General features: G+C 42.0%; 1 long non-coding RNA gene across 1 annotated transcript in view; it reads left to right on the top strand.

The window, feature by feature from the left end:
* Positions 1 to 6,536, top strand: part of LOC122548855 — a 23,296-nt gene extending 16,760 nt beyond the window's left edge. The window contains exon 3 of the long non-coding RNA XR_006311349.1: positions 6,264 to 6,536. This is a non-coding gene — a long non-coding RNA (uncharacterized LOC122548855). The remainder of the gene's footprint in view (positions 1 to 6,263) is intronic.
* The last annotated feature ends 17,072 nt before the right edge of the window (positions 6,537 to 23,608 follow it).

The following is a 23,608-nucleotide window of genomic DNA, read 5'->3' as shown; positions in this document are numbered from 1 at the left end:
CTATGCTACTTTCTCCCCACCCCCACCCTCCTCTAGCTTATCTCTCCACGCTTCAGGCTCTCTGCCTTTATTCCTGATGAAGGGCTTTTGCCTGAAACGTTGATTTTGCTGCTCGTCGGATGTTGCCTGAATTGCTGTGCTCTTCCAGCACCACTGATCCAGAAATTGCTATGATATCCCAGTCCCATGTTCCTAACTATGCCCTGAGTTCATCTGCCTTCCCTGTTAGGCTTCTTGCATTGAAATAAATGCAGTTTAATCTATCAGTCCTACTTTGTTCTCTGCTTTGTTCCTGCCTACCCTGACTGTTTAACTCGGTCCTTTTCCAAGGGCTCCACCCTCCCACCTTACTCGTTTAAATCCTCCCAAACAGCTCTAGCAAATCTCTCTGCCAGTATATTCATCCCTTTCCAATTCAGGTGCAATCCATCGTTCTTGTATAGGTCGCTTCTACCCCAGAAGAGATTCCAACAGCACCAGCTCCTCAGCCACGCATTCATCTGCTCTATCCTCCTATTCCTACCCTCACTAGTTCATAGCACTGAGAGTAATCTAGAAATCACTACTCTCTAGGACCTCCTTTTTAAATTCCTGCCTAACTTTCTATATTCTCCCTTCAGAATCTTATCCTTTTTCCTTCCTATGTTGTTAGTTCCAATGTGTACAATGACCTCCTGCTGCTTCCATTTACCTTTAAGAACATTCTGCACCCTCTCCCAGATATCCTTGATCCTGGCACAGGGAGGCAACACACCATTCTGATTTCTTAATATCAGCCGCAGAACCATCTGTCTGTGCCTCTGACTAGAGAGTCTCCTATCACAATCGATTGCTTGGAACCTGACATACTCCTTATTACATTAGAGCCAGTCTCGGTGCCAGATACCTGGCTGATTGTGATACATTCACCTGTGAGTCCATCACCTCCTACATTTTCCAAAAAAAGCATACTTGTGTGAGATGAAGATAGCCACAGGAGACACCTGCACAGCCTGTCTCCCTATCCTACCTTTCCTGGCGGTAACCAATTTACCTGACTGTATTTGTGGTTTTTCTTCCTTCATCTAACTGAAATCCATCACACCCCCCGCTCCTGTAAATTCCTCATTGCTTCTAATTGCTGCTCCAACCAATCGATGCCAACTGATAGGACTCCCAACCAAACACACTTACTGCAGATGTAATCATCAATAATGTGGAAAATCTCCCTAATCTCCCACATCCAACAGGAAGAGCACATCATTCTATGAAAGGCCATTTTTGCACTTTAACAATCTACAGACCCAGGAAATAGCACAGTCTTATTGCTCTAAACTGCTCCAGGATAACTTAGTATCTATGTTTTATGTTTTTTAATTTTAATCAAGAGACAGATCTCAATAAGACATATAACCCACTCCACTCACTATTAAAAAAAAAAGATAGCAAAGTTACATTTAAAAATCATGCACTTATCGGTTCGTATGCTGTGACCTCTCCCACATAGGTTCATCCAGAGTCAACTGTGAATTTCACTGTTTATTAATTTTTCTTAGACACATTCCAATGTCCAGAAATACCTGAACTCAAACAGCAAAGGCAGTAGCTGTGCAGATTCAGTGCTGTATTAGAAAGCAGCATAAGTTTCTTTCTCTCTCTCTCTCACTGACCGTGTGGTCTTGGCCTTTGTCTCTTTTCCTCCTTTTTAAAGTGCCGTTGTTTTGATCTTTTTTCTCCCAAAGTTCCAAAACAATGCAACAGCTTATCAAACAGTAAGTACTATTCCTGGAATTTGAGAAAATTAGCTCAACACCCTAAATGCCTCAAAAAAGGAATAGCTCGTACAGCCACAATTTATTCTCGTTCTCCATCTTGGATTACCCAGAATCCTTGTTTCGTCTTGTTGGTCACCTGTGCTTTGTTCTGGGATTTAGCTTAGATTTTGGAACCAGATTGTCTGAGCACACAGGCTGAATACCCCTTGGGGCAACATATTTTACAGATATAAAGAAAAGTTGAACAGCCAAAGAAATGATCTCAAAACACTTGCCTGAATGAATGCAACTGCAACAACATTCAAGAAGCTTGATACTATTCAGGATTGCTTGATTGCCACTACATCCAAAAACATTTACTCACTCTATCACTAATGCTCAGTCACAGTGTGTACAATCTACAAGATGCACTGCAGAAATTCACACCAAATGCCCTCAGACAGCATCTTTCAAAGCCATGACAACTTCCATGGTCCCAATGGACTGCCCTGACATTCTTTTTTGTAAAAGTAACATTCATGCCCGTTGCTGAAGCATTTCCAATAAATATATTTATAGAATCTTGAAGTGTTATCTCTTTAACATGAGTTGCAGCCCTTTAATCCTGAAGTCAATTCTTATCCTGAACTGGTCATCAGGAATTTACCAGATTATTTATGAATCTTTTTGATTGTCCATGGCAAGACTGGGTGTGTTTATTCTTGCTGATGGCAAGACTTTTACAAGCATTTTACTCAATCATTTGCCACTTGATCTGTAAAACATAACTGCATATATTGTTTGAATAGTTGTTTTTCCATAAAGGTGTCATTCCAAGACATTGAAAGGAATGACCACCAGTCTACACTATCAACATCCTGGGGTTACCGTTGACCAAACTCAACTGAATCAGCCATATAAATACAGCAACAACGAGAGCAGATCAGAAGCTCAGAATCCTGTTGTGACTCACTTCCTGGTGGCCCACCATCTACAAGGTACAAATCAGGGGTGTGATGGAATACTCCCCAATTGCCTTAATGAATGCAGCTGCAACAACATTCAAGAAGCTTGACACTATTCAGGACTAAAGTACCTGATTGATTGCCACTGCACCCCCAAATATTTACTCGTTCCACCACCAAGGCTTAGTAGCAGTGTGTATAATCTACAAATGAACTGCAGAAAATCACACCTTTTTCGACAGTGCCTTTCACACCCATGACCACTTCCATATAGAAGGGCAAATGCAGCACATACGTGGGAATAACATGGGATCCCCTCCAAGCCACTCATAATCCTGACTTGGAAATATATTGCCATTCCTTTTGTGTTGCTCGGTCAAAATCCCAGAATTCCCTCCCTCAGGGCATTGTGACTCTACCTGCAGCATATGGACTGCAGTGATTCAAGAGGTAGCTTAGCACCATGTTTTCAAGGGCAACAAGACATGGGCAATAAATACTGGCCTGACTAGCAATGCACACATCCCATGAATAACAAAACATCAAAATGTATAATTTGACCTTCTTATGTGGCACCAAATGCATGTTTAGATCTGCAATCAGAATATAATATTTAATTGTCTCTTTTTCAAAGATTCCAAAGCTTTTGGCTCCACTCTCCTACCTAGGAAACCAATTATCAATTTTGTATAAAGAAGTGCTTACTCACAACTATCTTGTTCTTGCCTTTTACTAATTTTTGTCTGTGTCCTGGAGTCATCAGTTAACTTCTTCGTTCAATTTAATGACTTATATTATTCTAATTTTAACAAAAAGGAGTATGAGCTCTTCTAGCCTTTCCCTATAATTCAGTCCTCAGGAACCAGTGTTATCAACATTCACTGAATTGCTTCCACAATTTAAATGGTTTTTTTTTACTTCAATGACAAGAGTTCAGCAGTGGTAAGACTCAGTCATGCATTTCACGGGTTCAGCATGACTGCTTCAGAATTCCACTCCACTGGTTAGATAATTTAGCTTAGCATTCTGTGTGCTTTGCTAATGGTGTTCAACATTAACTATGCATTCTTTCAGCCTCTCCCAGATTAAAGTCAACACTATTCATTGTGTATGGATTGGCTTTTGTGGCACACTGGTACTCTTCCCACCTGTGACTGAGGAAACCCTAGATTCAAGTCCCACCTGCTCCAAAGATGTGTTATAGCAGGTTTGAACAGGTTGATTTAAAATTTCTGTCCTCCAATTGTGTTGGCTGCCTTTCACTGGGCTATTTTCATTTCACTTTCTGTGATAAAGTATCTCTTTCAACTCATTGCTACCAATATAGTGTAATTTGAGGATACCTAATAAGCACTTCCCTCTTGTAAGTCTTGACACGCTTCTTAAAACAGATGCCTGTCTGTCCTTTGAAGTGAGGAATCAACCCTTTATTTTAAACTCTGCCTCTGGAGAGATATCATATTCTTTTATCATTTGTATCCATCGCACCTAATTTCTTTTTGGATAACTCCTGGTAACAGTTTTGTTCACTAATCAACTCAAGCTGAGCAGTAACTTTTCTGTAAATAAGAACAAATTAATTAATAATTAATCAGAGACAGACTTCATCACAAACAGTCATTGAGCAATTCTTTTTTAAAACTGATTTACTGTAACAACACCTTGTTCGAATATAGCAGCTTTAATAAAGTAAAAACATTATAAGGTGCTTCACATAGTATCAAATTTTGATTGATAATCCTAAACCATAAAAAGAAAAATCAGGACAAATGAACAAAAACTCAAACAGGAGGTAGGTTTTGAATAACATCTTAGGAGGAAAGACAAGACAGAAACAGAATCTCTTAGTTCAAGCGACTGACTCCAAGCTGGCTGGCCACAGCCAGTGTACTGTGCACAAGTAAATAAAGGGTGAATTGGCTGATGGGATATCGTGCTCTGTACAGTTATTTGAAGCACATATACCTTGGAGGATGGAGAGGCCAAGGAGATTAGCGAGTTTGGGAGAAAGCCATGAAGGAATTTACAAATGAGAATTTTAAAATTAAAGTGTTGCTTAACTGTAAGTCAGTGAGCACAGCGATAATTGATGAACAAGATTTGGTGCACATTGGGACTTAGACAGCAACATTTTAGAGTAACTCTAGTTTTCAGAAGGATACATGGAAACCAACAAACAATGTGATAGAGTAGCCAAGTCTAGAGGCAACAAAGACATAAATGAGAGCTGCAGCAGCAGATGAGCCAAGACAGGTGGAGTTTGGCAATGTAATTGTGATAGCAATTGGCAATCTTGATGACATTGAGATTCACATATGAATATAGACCATTCAGCCCATTGTGCCTGCTCTACCCTTCAATTAGATCATAGCTGCTCTGATTGCTCCGCATTCATCTCATCTCATTGTTCATCTTGGGTTCAGGTATGACTTCATGATTGCGAGAATTGAGGTTTTGCCTCAACTCAGTGACCAAGGAGAGAGATGGAGTCAGTGCTTAGAGAAAAAATGTGATGGTGATTGCGAAGACAAAGGCTTTGATCTTCCCAGTACTTAGTTCAAAAACATTTCTACTCATGTGATATTCAATATCAGACAATTCAAATGGCAATTTAAAGACCAGAATGGGGGTGTTATTCAAGAGCTGAGGTAGAACTTGGCGTCATCAGTGTAAATGTGATGCTGTGTTTTTCAATAATATCGCAATAGTAATAAGGTCAGCGTGTTAGGTGTGATTAGGAGGGGATTAAGGATAGATCGTTAGGAGACACCAGAAGGAGCGTTGAGGGTGTTGTTCAAACTGTCACTACTTCCTCTCTCCAAGAAACCTTGTGGAAGCTAGACAAATTGTTTTCTATAGTCATCTAACTCTTGGTTTTATATTTATGCATGGTGCAATATTTAAAATCATAGAATCCCTACAGTGTGGAAGTAGGCAGTTTGGCCCATCAAGTCCATACCAACGCTCCCAGACCCAACCCTCCTATCCTATCCCTTGAGCCCTGCATTTACCATGGCTAATCCACCTAACCTGCACATCCTTCGACACTCTGGGCAATTTAGCACAAGCAATCCACCTAATCTGCACATCTTTTGACTGTGGGTGGAAACCAAAGCACCCGGAGGAACCCACACAGGCACAGGAAGAATATGCAAACTCCGCACAAATAGCTGTCTGAGGGTGGAATCAAACTTAGGTCCCTGGTGCTGTGAGATAGCAGTGCTAACCACTGACCCACCATGCCGCCCATAAACCAAATGCTACTTTCACAAATAGGAATAGTATAGTAACATGGAATTTGTCAAACTTATGCCTAAGCTGATTCCAAATAATTTGTTCCATTATTTCAGTAATTACTGATGTATAAAAAAAATTCAGTGGTTTATCTCTTTTTACAACTTCTTTTCTTTGTTTCCTCTGTTCGCCATCTTTCCTGCTTCCTTCCTCCTTTTCTTCCCTGATCTCTTGTCCTCCATTTTGTGCTCCTCACCATCACACTATTCTTTTTTCCTTAATTATATGTGTCCTTTGCTACTACTGTCATGTTCCTTCAATGTTTTTGAAGTTTCAGTCTTAGCTCAACTGGAGCATTCACATCACAAACTCTACAAGACCACAAGAAGCAGGAACTGGAAGTAGGCCATTTGGCCCTTTGAGTCCTGAAGAAGGATTACACCTGAAATGTCAACTTCTCCATCTCCTGATGCTGCCTGCCTTGCTGTGTGCTACCAGCCTCGTACTTGTCTATGTTTGGCTCTTTGAGTCTGTTTTTCCACTCAATTGAATTATGCCTGATCTGAAAAGGATCATTCCTCTTTCATTCACTCTCTTCTCATAATCCTTGATTCCCAGCTGATCAAAAATCTATCTATCTCAGCTTTTATATATACACAAGGACTCTGGCCCCACAGCTCTCGGTGGCAAGGAATTCCAAAGACTCACAACCCTCTGATAGAAATTCCTGCTCATCTTGATCTTAAATTAATACCCTTAATTCTGAGACTTTGCCCTCTCGTCCTAGACTCTTCCCATGAGGGAAAGCATCTTCTAAGCATTTACCTGGACAAACACTTTAAAAGTATGTTTAATTGAGATCAACTCTCATTCTTCTAAATTCCCAAGTTTTTAACCTTTCCTCATAAGGCAATCCCTCCATACCATCTTAGTGAACCTTATCTGACCTGCCTCCAATGAAATATAATTTCTTAGATAAGGGGACCAAAACTACTCACAGTAGTAGAGTTCAATTTGCACTGTGGGGACATCTGAGGCTTGTTTTCCAATAGTCATATGCTTAATTGGTGATTGACATTGAACATTTTAAAAATGAATGATACATACATGTATGTGATATCAATGCATAAAATTCACTCAGTATAGGCATTTGCTGGTAAACTGTGAAAACCAAACAAAAGTATGTGGATATTTTTTAGTTCAGTGTGAATATTTTACATCCTGGGTTATTAAATGCTAATTGTCTTTTGTTAAGTAAATGTAATTGTATAAAATAGCTGCTAGTGTTTGTAAGTATATGTCAGGCATTTTATATTAGAATTACTACCATAGTTATCTTGATGATTAATCAGAATTTCTTCTGCAGAATACTTATCTAGACTAACAGTTCAGTGCAGTACGAAGTTAATATTGCTGTGCAGTTATTTTCAGTTATTTCAATGATAATAAACTTATTTTAAAAATTTAGCATTGTAAATTTATTTTTAAAATCCTGTCTGTTCACAATGGTCAATTTAAAAGCTCCTATGGCATTTGGAGAAGAGCAGTGGAATTCTGCAAAGTACATTATTGACTGCAAAGGATTTGAAAAGTTGTAAAAAGTTACTCACAGACATACCGGGCTCAATCTTACAAATTGTTTTGGCTAAGTGCAAGTTGCACCAAGTTTGTTGGAAGGTTTCTCTCTGTGAGGTGTAAGCATCGTTTTTGTGTGTGTCAGATCCACTTAGTGAGACATGGTTTATGAGACGTGAGTCGTGAATGTGGTGCTGGAAAAGCACAGCAGGTCAGGCAGCATCTGAGGAACAGGAACATTGATGTTTCTGGCAAAAGGCCTTCATCAGGAATGAGGCTGGGAGCTGCAGGGGTGGAGAAATAAATGGGAGAGGGGTGGGACTGGAGGAGAAGGTAGCTGAGAGTGCAGTAGGTGGATGGAGGTGGGGGTAATGGTGATAAGTCGAACAGGAGGGTGAATCTCCTGTTTCCTGGATGCTGCCTGACCTGCTGTGCTGTTCCAGCAATAAAGTTTCAACTTTGATCTCCAGCATCTGCAGACCTCACTTTCTCCTCGGGGATAGAAGATGGACATGTGAAACAGAGCATGAGGGTGGTGCTGAGCTGGAAGGTTGGAAGTGGGAGAGGAAATGAGGAAACCAGTGAAATCCACTTTGATGCCATGGGGTTGGAGGGTCCCGAGATGGAAGATGAAGCATTCTTCCTCCAAGTGTCGGGTGGTGAGGGAGTAGGGATGGAGGAGGCCCAGGACCAGTATGTCCTCGGCAGAGTGGGAGAGGGAATTGAAATGTTCAGCCACGGGGCAGTGGGGTTGGTTGGTGCGGGTGTCCCGAAGATGTTCTCTGAAGCACTCTGCAAGTAGGCTTCGTGTCTCCCCAGTGTAGAGGAGACCGCATCGGGAGCAATGAATGCAGTAAATGACATGTGTGGAAGTGCAGGTGAAACTTTCATAGATTTGGAAGGCTTCTTTAGGGCCTTGGACGAAGGTGAGAGGGAAGGCGTGGGCACAGGTTTTGCAATTGCTGCGGTGGCAGGGGAAGGTGCCAGGAGGGGAGGATTTACCATGAGACATGGTTTATTATTGTTGAAAAATAAGATACAGAGGAACCTCAATTATCCAAATATCAATTATCTGAATATCAGATTATCTGAAGGAGATCTCGCGGTTCCGATAGAAGCATTACATCAAAGATGTATTTCCAACACTGATTGCGTCATTTGCTTACAGTGATTAAAAGTGATCTCGCTTTACTGAAATGCTGCCAAGAACAGTCCTGGATTGATGGGAGCCCAGGCACCGTCTCCAAATGACAGACCGCCCTCTCTCTCTTCTCAAACACTTTCCCTGGAGTTCGACACAAACGTGTACCCCAAACCCCCCTTCTCCAGATAATCTCTCTAACATTGTCCTATACAGGGCAAAGGTGGAATCGTAATTAACCAAATAATCAATTATCAGAACAAAATAGTTCTGATAATCTCGGATAACCGAGATTCCTCTGTATACATATGCGATTCTATGAAAACCATCTTTCCCTCAAATTTCCCAAGTAACCTTACCGTTCTTAAATGCCTATACTGTCACATTGGTTTAAAGTCTGTTTTGAAAGCATGTGATGATAAAGATATTTATACTACCTCGATTAAGCTGGTCAAACTAAAGTTGAGGCTGTTTTTCCTGCTCCCAAGGTTCCTGCTTCTTGGTGCTTATAGAGTCACAGAGTCACACAGCATGGAAACAGACTCTTTGGCCCAACTCACCCATGCCTCCAGTTTCCTAAACTGAACTAGCCCTATTTGTTTGTATTTGGCTCATATCCCTCTAAACCTTTCCCATTCATGTACCTGTCCAAATATCTTTTAAATGTTGTAATTGTACTCATCTCTATCACTTCCTATGGCAGCTTGTTCCATATATACACTGTAATGTATGTGTAAAAAGGTTGCCCATCAGTTCCCTTTTAAATCTCTCTCCTCTCACCTTAAACCAATGCCCTCTAGTTTTTGACTTCGCTGCCCTCGGGAAAAGACTTTGGCTATTCACCTTATCTATACCCCTCATGATTTTATAAACCTCTATAAGGTCACCCCTCAGCCTCCTATGCTCCAGGGAAAGAAGTCCCAGCCTATCCAGCCTCTCTTTATAACTCAAATCTTCCAGTCTCGGTATCATCTTTGTTAAACTTATTTACACTCTTTCCAGTTTAATAACATCCTTCCAAAGCAGAACGTATGCAGTACTCCAAATGTGGCCTTACCAATGTCTTGCACAGTAGTATCACGGAGTCCCAACTCCTGAACTCAATGCTCTGACCAATGAAGGCAAGTCAAGCTCCTTCTTCACAGACCTGTCTACCTCTGATGCCACTTTCAAGGAACTATGTACTCCAATGTTGTCTATGGACTGTGTGAGACCCTTCTGATTTGAGTCGCCTCTTTTAAATAGTTATCCAGGTCCTTCCCAAGTACAGTGACTTCCTATCATTTTGTAACAGTAGTTTGATATAACAATGCAATTAATATAATTCAGTATACCCATGTAAGTTGAGTTTATGTCCCAGAAAGGCTGTTACAAAAGACAGTATTGGATATTGCAATTTCTCTATTGATTGAACCAAACCTGCCTAATTTCTTGCTGTATTTTATCAAATTCAAGTTGTTAACTATCTATGCTGCCCTCTGGCTTCCTCACTTTCAATTATCTCCATTCTTTCCACGAGCTATTTCCAGAACAATTTGTTGCTTAGCAGATATTCACTGGAAGACTGGCATCCCTTGCACCCATGCCACATTTAAAATCTTACTGTGCACCCAGATAACTGTTGGCAATTTGGTGTTGCTCCTCACTGACAATGTAATGGTACAGCAGCCATAAGGCTATGCTGGTATACTTGCCATTATTGGACAAAGCATTGAGCATAGGAGTTGGGAGGTCATGTTGTGGCTGCACATGACATTGGTTAGGCCACTTTTGGACTACTGTGTGCAATTCTGGTCTCCCTCCTATAGGAAGGATGTTATGAAACTTGAAAGGGTTCAGAAAAGATTTACAAGGAAGTTGCCAGGGTTGGAGGATTTGAGCTATAGGGAGAGGCTGAATAGGCTGGGCTGTTTTCCCTGGAGTGTCGGCAGTTGAGGGGTGACCTTACAGTGGTTTATAAAATCATGAAGGGCATGGATAGGGTAAGTAGACAAGGTCTTTTCCTTGGGTTGCAGGAGTCCAAGACTAGAGGGCATAGTTTTAGGGTGAGAGGGGAAAGATTTAAAAGAGGCCTTAGGGGTGACGTTTTCACACAGAGGGTAGTGCATGTATGGAATGAGCAGCTAGAGGAAGTGGTGGAGGTTGGTACAATTACAACATTTAGAAGGCAATTGGATGGGAAAATGATTAAGAAGGGTTTAGAAGGATATGAGCCAAGTTCTGACAAATGGAACTGGATTAATTTAAGATATTTAGTCGACATGGATGAGTTGGACCAAAGGGTCTGGTTCTATGCTGTACATCTCTGTGACTCTATATTCACAGCACATAGCTGACATGGTTGACACGCTCTAACATATGCTCTGAAGAAGCTTACTGGATCCTAAACACTCTCTCTCAATCACTACTACTCTACTTGCAATGCCTGCTGAAGACCTGTAACTTGTCATTGTCTATTAGAGAAATATCACATAAAGACATGCAAATGGACAATTCCAAACATGAGCATTTGGTTACACCCAACAAAAGCAAACACAAACAAAATATATAGAGGCTGCTGTTTAGCCCCACAATGCAAACCAAATACACATATTCGTGACAAATGATCACTTTATATTCGATGTTATACCCAGCTCTCATCTACAGGGATTGGGTGTCAGTCAAGTCCTCCCTGGCTTGTAACACACTATGAAGCTGAGGTCTGTCATGGACAAAGCTTTCTCCACCTCGTCTTTCCAAGAAGACTGCACTTGTTCCTCAGCTCCTTGACATCCAGCACACTACCTAATTGCCTGCATCAATTTTGCAGAGCATAGCACTCCAGGATGACACAGCATATGTGTGCAGATTGATCGAGAAGGATCCCCTATATCTTCAGCAGCTCTATTACCTGGTCCGGTGTGGCCCTGGTCGCATCGTACCACACTGGTTGAGTAACCACTGCTTTACATCAGAAAGGGAGTGCCTGCTTTGACTCCTATAGTGGTGTTCACTGTAAATAAGCATTCCCTCCTGACCCTACCACGCCTTTCAATGCTGTTCCCACATACCCTCCCCACAACTTGAGATTTGCCCTATCACCAACCTTGTCCCCACCTCTACCCATTCCTCTGACTCCTTCCACTATCATTGCATTCAATACAGTCTGTCATCATAATTACATGACAAAGTGATGTTCCGCTCCTTCCACAGGCAACTTTGGAAGTTTCACAAATGATAGAGTAATTGCCTCTAACTTCTGCTTTATTGAAATGGCAATGTTTGATTTGCATGGATCAATGGCATGGTGCAAAAAGCATCGGACAAGCATTCAAATTCTATACACATCCACTCTGCATGTATTGCAAATGAATGAAGAAATTATTGCAAATGAAATGTAGTTGGAGTTTGCAAATACAGTGCCTCATGTATTCGCCCCTTCAATGTCTTCCAGTTTAGTAAATGTGAATCCTGTGCTTGCACTAATCAAACTGACAAAGACTCTGCTCACCCTCAGTGTTGTCTTAGCCATTTTCCATTTGTATTTTGCATCTAGAGTATGCCAGGTGATGGCAGGGAAAGCACCTTGCAATCAGCAACATCACCTATGGAGTTCACATGGTTGCCAGGCAATCATCCTCCCTCCACCCTGGGTATCCATGTCCCCTATTGCCTTACTCTATCCCAACAGCCCATTTCTAGTCATTTCCCACTTCTCCCATGAGGAAACCCGTCACATTTAACTCAACCTCCAATTGTCCTCCCTGTGCCCTGAACCCTGAACCTTAATAGTAGCTCCTATAGCTCCCCCTGTAGAACCTATAGTGGTGTTCACTGTCAATAAGTGTTCCCTCCTGATCCTACAATGCCTTTCAATGATGTTCCACATACCCTCCCCACAAGTTGAGATTTTCCCGATCACCAACCTTATCCTCACCTTTACCGATTCCTCTGCTTTCCCACAGCAGCATTGATGCCTCCATCCCTTTTGACAGTGATCTCTCTGCTACCCCTAGAGGCCTTCCTTGCACTGTCCTCAATGATCAACAAACAGACCCCAGTATTATACTTGATGAAGCTTTGACAAGCAGTTCCTCGACTTGACTGACCAGACCCCTGACTGCATCTTCCCGACTGACTGCTGAAGCTGACCCTACAGGACTAACCATCGCATGGTCCCCAGACTGTAGTTGGACAGATCCCCTGATTTTGACTGTCCCAAACTGATGACTAACTGTAGCCAAGCCCCTACACACTGTGCTCCTGACTGAAGACACTGGGACTCCCGACAGATAGCAATGCCCCTGCCCCTGGAAAGAACTGAGGACCAGCTCCCAACAAGTTTTGGATTGAAATAACACACAGCACTAGCATAATGGCGAGCATGTAACCATCGTCAACTGTTGCAAAGATCCATCTGGTTCACTCATCCTTTCGGGAAGAAAACTTGCCATCCTTACCTAGTCTGGCCTCCATGTGACTCCAGACCCACACTAATTGGGTTGAGCAATTAGAAATGGGCAATAAATGATGGCCCAGCAAGTGACACACACATTTCATGAATGGATTTTAACAATGAAAAAATTACGCTAATGAGGGGAAGCTAGCCTAAGATAGCCATTAATCAATTCAGTAAGGAATTCAGGACAAACCTTTTTAAAGAAGTAGTTACTATGTGAAACTTGTGACCACATGGAATAGTTGAGATGAATAACATAGGTACATTTGAAGAGAAGCTGATAAAGTACATGGTCAACAAAGAAACAGAAGGATCTGGAAACAGTTGGAAGAAGGGAGACGTGGAGCATAAAGACTGACATAGACAAGGCTTGTTGCTCTAAAGTGTACATAATTCGATGTCATGTTACAGCATGTATGCAGCTAACTCACTATTTTTGTACAAATGTTTTCTGAATTTTATCAGTTATTTCAAAATAAAATTACTTCTAAATGTACTAAATTGATGCATGTCCACAAAACACATGAAAACATGTAATTCAAGAAGCAGCAGTTTCTCTTTGAATCGGCAAAAATACAGTCAAAGAGGGAGAAAATTCTGAAGGCATCGAGAGGCCATAAATTACACTGCCGAGCACTGCTGTAAAAACAAAAACACAGATGGATTGATAATACACAGATTTTCTGTCATCAACTTATATTAGACTCTGCTGGCTCTCCAGAGAGTTCAAAGAATTTATCCAATGAGTAGCTGATTTGTAACATTGGAAAACTTCTAGCTGCAAACTCTAGTCTTTATGATTGAGATGTCTAAGATAAGCTGATGGTAGGAGTGAGTCGAGAGTGTGGTGCTGGAAAAGCACAGCAGGTCAGGCAGCATCCAAGGAGCAGGGAAATCTATGTTTCAGGCAAAAAGCCCTTCATCAGGATAGAGGCTGGGAGCCTCAGGGGTAGAGAGATAAGTGGGAGGGAGTGGAGCTGGGGGAAAAGTAGCAGAGAGTGCAATAGGTGGATAGAGGTGGGGGTAATGGTGATAGATTGGGGGTAGGGTGGAGTAGATAGGTGCAAAGGAAGATGAACAGGTGGGACAGGTCATGAGGTTGGTGGATGTAGGTTTGCTCGCTGAGCTGGGAAGTTCATTTCCAGACGTTTTGTCACCCTATTTGGTAACATCTTCAGGGGGCCTTAGGTGAAGCAGTGTACATGATTCCTGCTTTCTCTTTACATGTTTGGGTTTCTTTAGGTTAGTGATGTCATTTCCTGTGCTTTTCCTCAGGGGTTGTAGATGGGGTCTAAATCGATGTGTTTGTTGATAGACTTCTCAGCTGGAAGGTTGGAACTGGGAAAAGGTGGGGGGAGGGGAAATGAGGAAACTCGTGAAATCCACACTGATGCCATGGGGTTGAAGGGTCCTGAGGCGGAAGATGAGGCATTCTTCCTCTGAAGGGTTCTGCGAATAGACGTCCTGTCTAGCAAAGCGCTTCAGAGAACATCTCTGGGACACCCATACCAACCAACCCCACCACCCTGTGGCAGAATACTTCAACTCCCCCTTCCACTCCACCATGGACATGCAAGTACTGGGCCTCCTCCATCTCCACTCCCTTACCACCCAACACCTGGAGGAAGAAAGCCTTATCTTCCACCTCAGGGCCCTCCAACCCCACGGCATCAATGTGGATTTCATCAGTTTCCTCATTTCCCCTTCCCCACACCTTACCCCAGTTCCAACCTTCCAACTCAGCACTGCCCTCATGACCTGTCCCACCTGTCCATCCTCCTGCCTACCTATCCGCTCCACCCTGCCCTCTGACCTATCACCATTACCCCCACCTCCATCCATTTATTGTACTCTCAGCTACCTTCCCCCCAGCCCCACCCCACTCCCATTTATCGCTCCATGCCCGAGGCTCCCAGCCTCATTCCTAATGAAGGGCGTTTACTTGAAACGTCAACTTTCCTGCTCCTTGAATGCTGCCTGACCTGCTGTGCTTTTCCAGCACCACACTCTCAACTCTAATCTCCAGCATCTGCAGTCCTCACTTTAACCTTGATAGTAGGAGGGATACAATTAACATTGACATCACTTCTTTCAAGGTGGAAAGAACAGGTGGAGAGAGCAGTAAATAAAGCATACAATGTTCTTAGCTTTATTAATAAGGACAAAGAGGTGAGATTGACCTTGCACAAGACATTTGTTAAATCTCAGCTGGAGGAAAGATGCGAATGCAGTAGAAAATACACATCGGTATTTTACTAGAATGGTTCCAGGTTTAAGAAACTTCAGCCATGAGGACAGATTGAAGAAGTTGGGACTGTTCTCCCTGGAGAAAAGAAGGATCAGAGGAGAACTGAATGAGGTTTTCAAAATCATGAGCAGGTTGGACAGAGTAGGTAGGGTAAAACTATTTCAACTCTTAAAAGGAAAAGGAACAAAAAAGCATAGATTTAAAATGATGGTGAATGAAGCATAGGTGATGTGAGAAAAAAATATTTTTATGCGGCAAATGTTTAGGGTATGGAATGCACTGCCTGGAAATGTGGTGAAGACTGGTTCAATTGACGATTCAAGATGGCATTGGATGGTTATTTGGATAGTAATGGTGTCTAGAGATATAGGGAAAAGACAGGAGATTGGCACTCGATAATAGAGCCTATGGGGAAAAAAAACACTGCCTGCCCATGACGTGTTCACAGAAAACATTTGTGTTCTTAGCTAAACAGAACATACCATAATACCTCAACTTGACCACAAACAGCTCAGGAACTAATAAACAAAACAAAACATTACCAAAATAGCTACCAGACTGAAGGAATACACTCCTTAGACGATGTGATAACAGACTTCCTACCTCACAATAGCATCACCACTCCTGCAGCCCCAAAGGCATCCCCAGTCTCCTCAGGCACCCCAAAGCCTACCTAGTCTGAGTGGCACCCAGATACCTGCACACCACCCGACAGACCCATTGAAACCAGGATGCTGGACATTAGCACCTGCTGTAGCAGAGGAACAAAACCTCCTGTTACAATTATTATCTGATTACTACTACCGGACAACTGATTGTTTTCCATTGAATGTAATTTCATTCATATTGCCTTGTAATTAACACTACACTACTGTGACACTACTGTAACACCATAAAACTATCTGTATCTGCAGATGGGGAAGAGAATCCTTGACTTAACTGTGCAGAGTGTCTTTCTGTACCATTCCTGTCAATTTATCTTCCCCATGAAGAAATAAACCAGTATTCATCAATGTCACAAGATCTGTGTGTGACCTCTATTTGGAATTGGACGATGCTCCGACAGAGCCAGAGCAGGCATGATGGTCTAAATGTCTCCTTCTGCACTGTAGTCATTCTGTGATTCTAAAGGAAGAAAAATGTGGACCAGGGTCCCACTCATTTGGTGTACACGAGTCAAACTGTCGCCCATGGAACTGAACCCCAGTCAGGAAGTAGCAGCTGTAGATGAGGAGGGAAAAGAAGAAAATTGACAAAGAAAAAAATGGTTCATCTGTTCTGAACAAATTTTTCATTTAACCTGGATATCAATTTTGCTGTTGTATAGTTTCCAGATATTGAGTGAGATACGAAAGCCACTTCCAGCATGAATGGGGGAGACCAGTTGGAAGTGGAACACTGGGGCTGCCAACTCTGTCTTGACATATTCTGACAGCTTTCATCACTTGCTCTATTGGTTACCCAACATTCCCTCACTTGCAACAATTGGTCAGTACCAACAATCCTTTGCTCTTCAAAACCTGTTCTATCTGCGAGATATCCATGGAACTAAGCCAAGTTGATGTTTGTAGAAATTAGTCTGAATAAAGATAAATGTGATGGGTTTGAATAAATTTTACATTTTCAAGGTATCAGAGGTACCTGGAAATTTTACAAAATGTTCACAAACTGTGAATTACACTTCATCTTAATTCTATACAATAGTTTTTACACTAAGTGTGGATAATTAACCACTCTAAGAAGCAGTGTACATTTTAAGCAACATGGCCATGTGACCATGCAGCTGTCCAGATCTTACAGTGCCAGGGACAAGCAGCCTGTACACAAGAAAACACAGTCTCTTTAAAATATGCACACGAGCAATCATGAGGCAATCCTGAAGGGAACATGCACTGCAAAAAAAAAATGACCCTGCACAGTGAAAGGAAATTTGAGAGAACATTGCTGAGAAGTACTTAGTATTTACTCATAGACTCATAGATTTTACAGCATAGAAAAAGGCTATTTGGGTCATTGTGTTTGCACCAGTCAACAGAAATCTGTCAATACTAATCCCATCTTCCAGCTTTTGGCCCATAGCCCTGGAGGCTATGGTAACACAAATAAATATCCAAATATTGCATCAATGTTAAAACAGTTTCTGACACAACTACCATTTCAGGCAGTGAGTTCCAGACAACCAATACCCATTGGATGAAAATGTTTCTCCTCAACTCTCGGTTTTTGCTTTATACCTGTTACCTTTAAATCTATGTCCCTGGTTATCTGACTTATGGAGAAAGCACCTTTTTATGAATGAAAATTCCTTTGATTCTAAATATTTTAAAGTATTATGTTGATTTAATATCTTGCCAGTGTAATTCTTGGCAATCAATTTGAAATGATCAGTTCGAGTCACAATTTGATTCACCTACACTTGCGAGAAGGCACATGTCTGCAGGACTGAGTCCGCTATAGGCAAAGAAATTTGTCCAGGCATTGTACCTTTTCAATGATACAAAAGATACAAAAGGGGAATTCCCCATTGTATGCCTTGACCAAAGTCAACTTGCCTTTTTTGAATTTAAATAAAGCTTTTGGGGTAACTGAAATAACTCCACTGAGGCCAGTATTCCGTCACCAAGTTGCCCTTCATTTACACATAAATGATCCTTGATTTTAGTACTGCCTCATTCAGATTCAGCTACCAAAGTGTCAGTATCTCTGACCCTCACCCTTTTTATATGTCAGCCAGGGCTCTCTAATTGGACCAGATTGGAACAGCTGGCTAACTGCATTACAATCATTACAATAATTAATGCATTCTTCTGGGCAATGTCTCAACCAGAGGCAACCAGAATCAATCAGATCTTTCTGTTTTTTATGCAATATAAGTTATTATTCCCTTTAAAATTTGGTTTTCTTGGACCAGTCATAGAGTCAAGGAGATGTATAGCATGGAAACAGATCCTTCGGTCCAACTTGTCCATACCGACCAGATATCCCAACCCAATCTAGACCCACCTTGCCAGCACTCGGCCTATATCCCTCCAAACCCGTCCTATTCGTATACCCATCCAAATGCCTTTTAAATGTTGCAATTGTACCAGCCTCCACCAGTTCCTCTGGCAGCTCATTCCATACATGTACCACCCTCTGTGTGAAAACGTTGCCCCTTAGGTCTCTTTTATATCTTTCCCCGCTCACCCTAAACCTATGCCCTCTAGTTCTGGACTCCCCGACCCCAGGGAAAAGACTTTGCCTATTTAATCTTTCGAAGCCACTCATAATTTTGTAAACCTCTATAAGATCAGCCCTCAGCCTCCGACACTCCAGGGAAAACAGCCCCAGTCTGTCCCTCTCCCTATAGCTCAGATCCTCCAACCCTGGCAACATCCTTGGAAATCTTTTCTGAACCCTTTCAAGTTTCACAACATCTTTCCGATAGCAAGGAGACCAAAATTACATGCAATATTCCAACAGTGGCCTAACCAATGTCCTGTTCAGCCACAACATGACCTCCCAACTCCTGTACTCAATACTCTGACCAATAAAGGAAAGCATACCAAACGCCTTCTTCACTATCCTATCTACCTGCGACTCCACTTTCAAGGAGCTATGAACCGGCACTCCAAGGTCTCTTTGTTCACAAACCTCCCTAGGACCTTACCATTAAGTGTATAAGTCCTGCTAAGATTTGCTGTCCTAAAATGCAGCACCCCCGCATTTATCTGAATTAAACTCCATCTGCCACTTCTCAGCCCATTGGCCCATCTGATCAAGATCCTGTTGTAATCTGAAGTAACCCTCTTCGCTGTCCACTACACCTCCAATTTTGGTGTCATCTGCAAACTTACTAACTGTTCATCTTATGCTCGCATCCAAATCATTTATGTAAATGACAAAACGTGGAGGACACAGCACTGATCCTTGTGGCCACAGGCCTCCAGTCTGAAAAACAAACCTCCACCACTACCCTCTGTCTTCTTCCTTTGAGCCAGTTCTGTATCCAAATGGCAAGTTCTCCCTGTATTCCATGAGATCTAACCTTGCTAATAAGCCTCCCATGGAGAACCTTGTTGAACGCCTTACTGAAGTCCATAGAGATCACATCTACCGCTCTGCCCTCATCAATCCTCTTTGTTACTTCTTCAAAAAACTCAATCAAGTTTGTGAGACATGATGTTGACTATCCCTAATCAGTCCTTGCCTTTCCAAATACATGTCCCTCAGGATTCCCTCCAACAACTTGCCCACCACCAAGGTCAGGCTTACTTGTCTATAGTTCCCTGACTTGTCCTTACCACCCTTCTTAAACAATGGCACCACGTTTGTCAACCTCCAGTCTTCCGGCAACGCACCTCTGACTATCGATGATACAAATATCTCAGCAAGAGGCCCAGCAATCACTTCTCTAGCTTCCCACAGAGTTCTCAGGTACACCTGATCAGGTCCTGGGGAGTTATCCATCTTTACCTGTTTCAAGACATCCAGCACTTCCTCCTCTGTAATATGGATATTTTGCAAGATGTCACCATCTATTTCCCAACAGTCAATATCTTCCATATTCTTTTCCACTGATGCAAAATACTCATTTAGTATTTCCCCCATTTTCTGTGGCTCCACACAAAGGCCGCCTTGCTGATCTTTGAGGGGCCCTATTCTCTCCCTAGTTACCCTTTTGTTCTTAATGTATTTGTAAAAACCCTTTGGATTCTCCTTAATTCTACTTGTCAAAGCTATCACATGGCCCCGTTTTGCCCTCCTGATTTCCCTCTTAAGTATACTCCTACTTCCTTTATACTCTTCTAAGGATTTACTCGATCTATTCTATCTATACGTTACATATGCTTCCATCTTTTTCTTAACCAAACCCTCAATTTCTTTAGTCTTCCAGCATTCCCTATACCTACCAGCCTTTCCTTTCACCCTGACAGGAATATTTTTTCTCTGAATTCTTGTTATCTCATTTCTGAAGACTTCCCATTTTCCAGCTGTCCCTTTACCTGTGAACATCTGCCCCCAATCAGCTTTCGAAAGTTCTTGCCTAATACCGTCAAAATTGGCCTTTCTCCACTTTAGAACTTCAACTTTTAGATCTGGTCTATCCTTCTCCATCATTATTTTAAATCTAATAGAATTATAGTCGCTGGCCCCAAAGTGCCGCCCCCCCCACTGACACCTCAGTCACCTGCCCTGCCTTATTTCCCAAGAGTAGGTCAAGTTTTGCACCTTCTCTAGTAGGTACATCCACATACTGAATCAGAAAATTTTCTTGTACGCACTTAACAAATTCCTTTCCATCTAAACCTTTAACACTATGGCAGTCCCAGTCTATGTTTGGAAGTTAAAATCCTCTACCATAACCACCCTATTATTCTTACAAGTAGCTTAAAAGTTTGTTTCTCAATTTCCCTCTGACTATTAGGGGGTCTTTCATACAATCCCAATAAGGTGATCATCCCTTTCTTATTTCTCAGTTCCACCCAAATAACCTCCCTGGGTGTATTTCCAGGAATATCCTCCCTCAGCACAGCTGTAATGCTATCCCTTATCAAAAATGCCACTCCCCCTCCTCTCTTGCTCCCCTTACTATCATTCCTGTAACATTTGTATCCTGGAACATTAAGCTGCCAGTCCTGCCCATCCCTGAGCCATGTTTCTATAATTGCTATGATATCCCAGTCCCATGTTCCTCACCATGCCCTGAGTTCATCTGCCTTCCCTGTTAGGCCTCTTGCATTGAAATAAATGCAGTTTAATTTATGTCCCTGCCCTTGTCCCTGCCTGCCCTGACTGTTTGACTCGCCTCTGTTCTCAACTGTACCCGTCTCAGATTGATCTCTTTCCTCACTATCTCCCTGGGTCCCATCCCCCCACCTTACTAGTTTAAGTCCTCCCAAGCAGCTTCAGCAAATTTCCCTGCCAGTACATTAGTCCCCTTCCAATTTAGGTGCAATCCGTCCTTCTTGTACAGGTCACTTCTAACCCAAAAGAGATTCCAATGATCCAAAAATGTGAATCCTTCACCCATACACCAGCTCCTCAGCCATGCATTCATCTGCTCTATCCTCCTATTCCTGCCGTCACTAGCTCATAGCACCAGGAGTAATCCAGATATTACTACTCTTGAGGACCTCCTTTTTAAAATTCTGCCTAACTCTGTAATTTCATTTCAGAGTCTCAACCTTTTCCCTTCCTACATTGTTGGTTCCAATATGGAGAATGATCTCTTGCTGGCCCCTCTCCCCCATGAGAACATTCTGCACCCTCTCTGAGACATCCTTGAGCATGGCACCAGGGAAGCAACATACTATTCTGCTTTTTCGCTGCTGGCCACAGAAAAGTATGTCTGTACCTCGTATTACAGAATCCCCAACACAATTGATCTCTTGGAAGCCAACATACCCCTCGTTGCATTAGAGCCAGTCTCAATACCAGAAACGTGGCTGTTCATGCTACGTTCCCCTGAGAATCTATCATCCCCTACATTTTCCAAAACAGCATACCTGTTTGAAATGGGTATATCCACAAAAGACTCCTGCACTAGCTGCCTACCTCTCTTACCTTTCCTGGAGTTAACCCATCTATGTTACTGTATCTCAGACTTCCCTCCCTTCCTGTAACTGCCATCCATCACATACTGTTGCTGCTGCAAATTCCTCATCGCTTCTAACTGTCTCTTCAACCGATTCACTCAATCTGATAAGATTCGCATCCAACAGAATTTATGGCAGATATCATCCACAGTAACCCTTAAACTCTCTTCAAACTCCCACATCTGACAAGAAGTACATATCACTGTACTAAACCCTGATCAGTGCATATCTTGTTTTTAATCAGCAGCACAAAAATATTGAAAAATGTAGAAATTGTAACCAAGATTGAACCTGGGATATTTTTGCTCTATGTAACTCCAGTTGTTCAGCGTATTAACCAGTACATTCAAAGAGGAACTAATCTGTACAACATCATCACATGCTGCACAGAGCCCCTCAGGATACAGGATTTAACTGAAAGGACAAAAGTGTGCCAAACTAATTTTTATGATGAATTTCTTTCTTTCAATTTTTAAGTTAAGATTTTGTTATAATCAATAATTAAAACAAAATTTAAAATGTATTTCAAGTCCCATGCTTACACTATTTCTTGCATTTATGAGTAATCATATGATGTAGCTAATGTTGGCAGAGGGGAAATGAAACAAAATGTTTATTCATTTCAACAACACAAATTCACAACTGAGGCTACTTTTGGCAATCATAAACAATTGATGGCTGTTTCAATATGTCCGAGTATTCAACTGAATTCTGTATAATAATGACAACAGCAATGTTCTCCATATGGATGGGAGCAAGGGAGGTGACAGCCAAGTGGTATTATTACTGGACTGTTAATACAGAGATTAAGGTATATTCTGGGGACCCTTGTTCAAATCCTAACATGGCAGATGATAGAATTTGATTTCAACAAAAATTTGGAATTAAGAGTCTTATGATGACCATGAATCCATTTCCAATTGTTGGGGGGAAAATTCCATCTTGTACACTAATGTCCTTTTGGGAAGCAAATTGCCATGCGTACCTCGTCTGGCCTACATGTGACTCTCGACCCACAGTAATGTGATTGACTCTTAACTGTCCTCTAAACAATAAATATTAGCCAAGCCAACTATACCCTCATCCTGTGAATGAATAGATTTTTAAAAATGTCTCCACCTTTTTTTTATCTTCCTCAGAGTTCTCAGCAATCCTCCTGTTCACAGCCCTCACCCATCCCTTAAATCACAAGTCTGATCCCTAGGCCACCCAAACACAGATCTACTCACAAACATTCTGATCATAGGCTTTGTTCAGCAGTCTCCAGAGATTAGGAGAAAGTGAGGATTGCAGATGCTGGAGATTGGCGTCAAAAAGTGTGGCAGTGGAAAAACACAGTAGGTCAGGCAGCATCTGAGGAGCAGGAGAATCGATGTTTTGGGCACAAGCCCTTCATCAGAGATCCCAGGTGCAACTTCCTGTTACTTTTGTTCTACCCAGTTATCATTTGAATTGATAACCTTCCTGAATGGCCAGGAGTCTGTCAGAATTGGCATTGATCTATTGAAGGCAGAAGTGGGTACTGCAGATGCTGGAGATTAGAGTCAAGATTAGAGTGGTGCTGGAAAAGCACAGCAGGTCAGGCAGCATCAGAGGAGCAGGAAAATCAACGTTTCGGGCAAAAGCCCTTCATCAGATTTCGGCTTTTCCCCGAAATGTCGGTTTTCCTGCTCCTCAGATGCTGCCTGACCTGTTG

Source organism: Chiloscyllium plagiosum, chromosome 1, assembly GCF_004010195.1.
Source record: "Chiloscyllium plagiosum isolate BGI_BamShark_2017 chromosome 1, ASM401019v2, whole genome shotgun sequence".
NCBI classification, from domain to species: domain Eukaryota; kingdom Metazoa; phylum Chordata; class Chondrichthyes; order Orectolobiformes; family Hemiscylliidae; genus Chiloscyllium; species Chiloscyllium plagiosum.
This window is presented reverse-complemented; position numbering and strand designations above follow the sequence as displayed.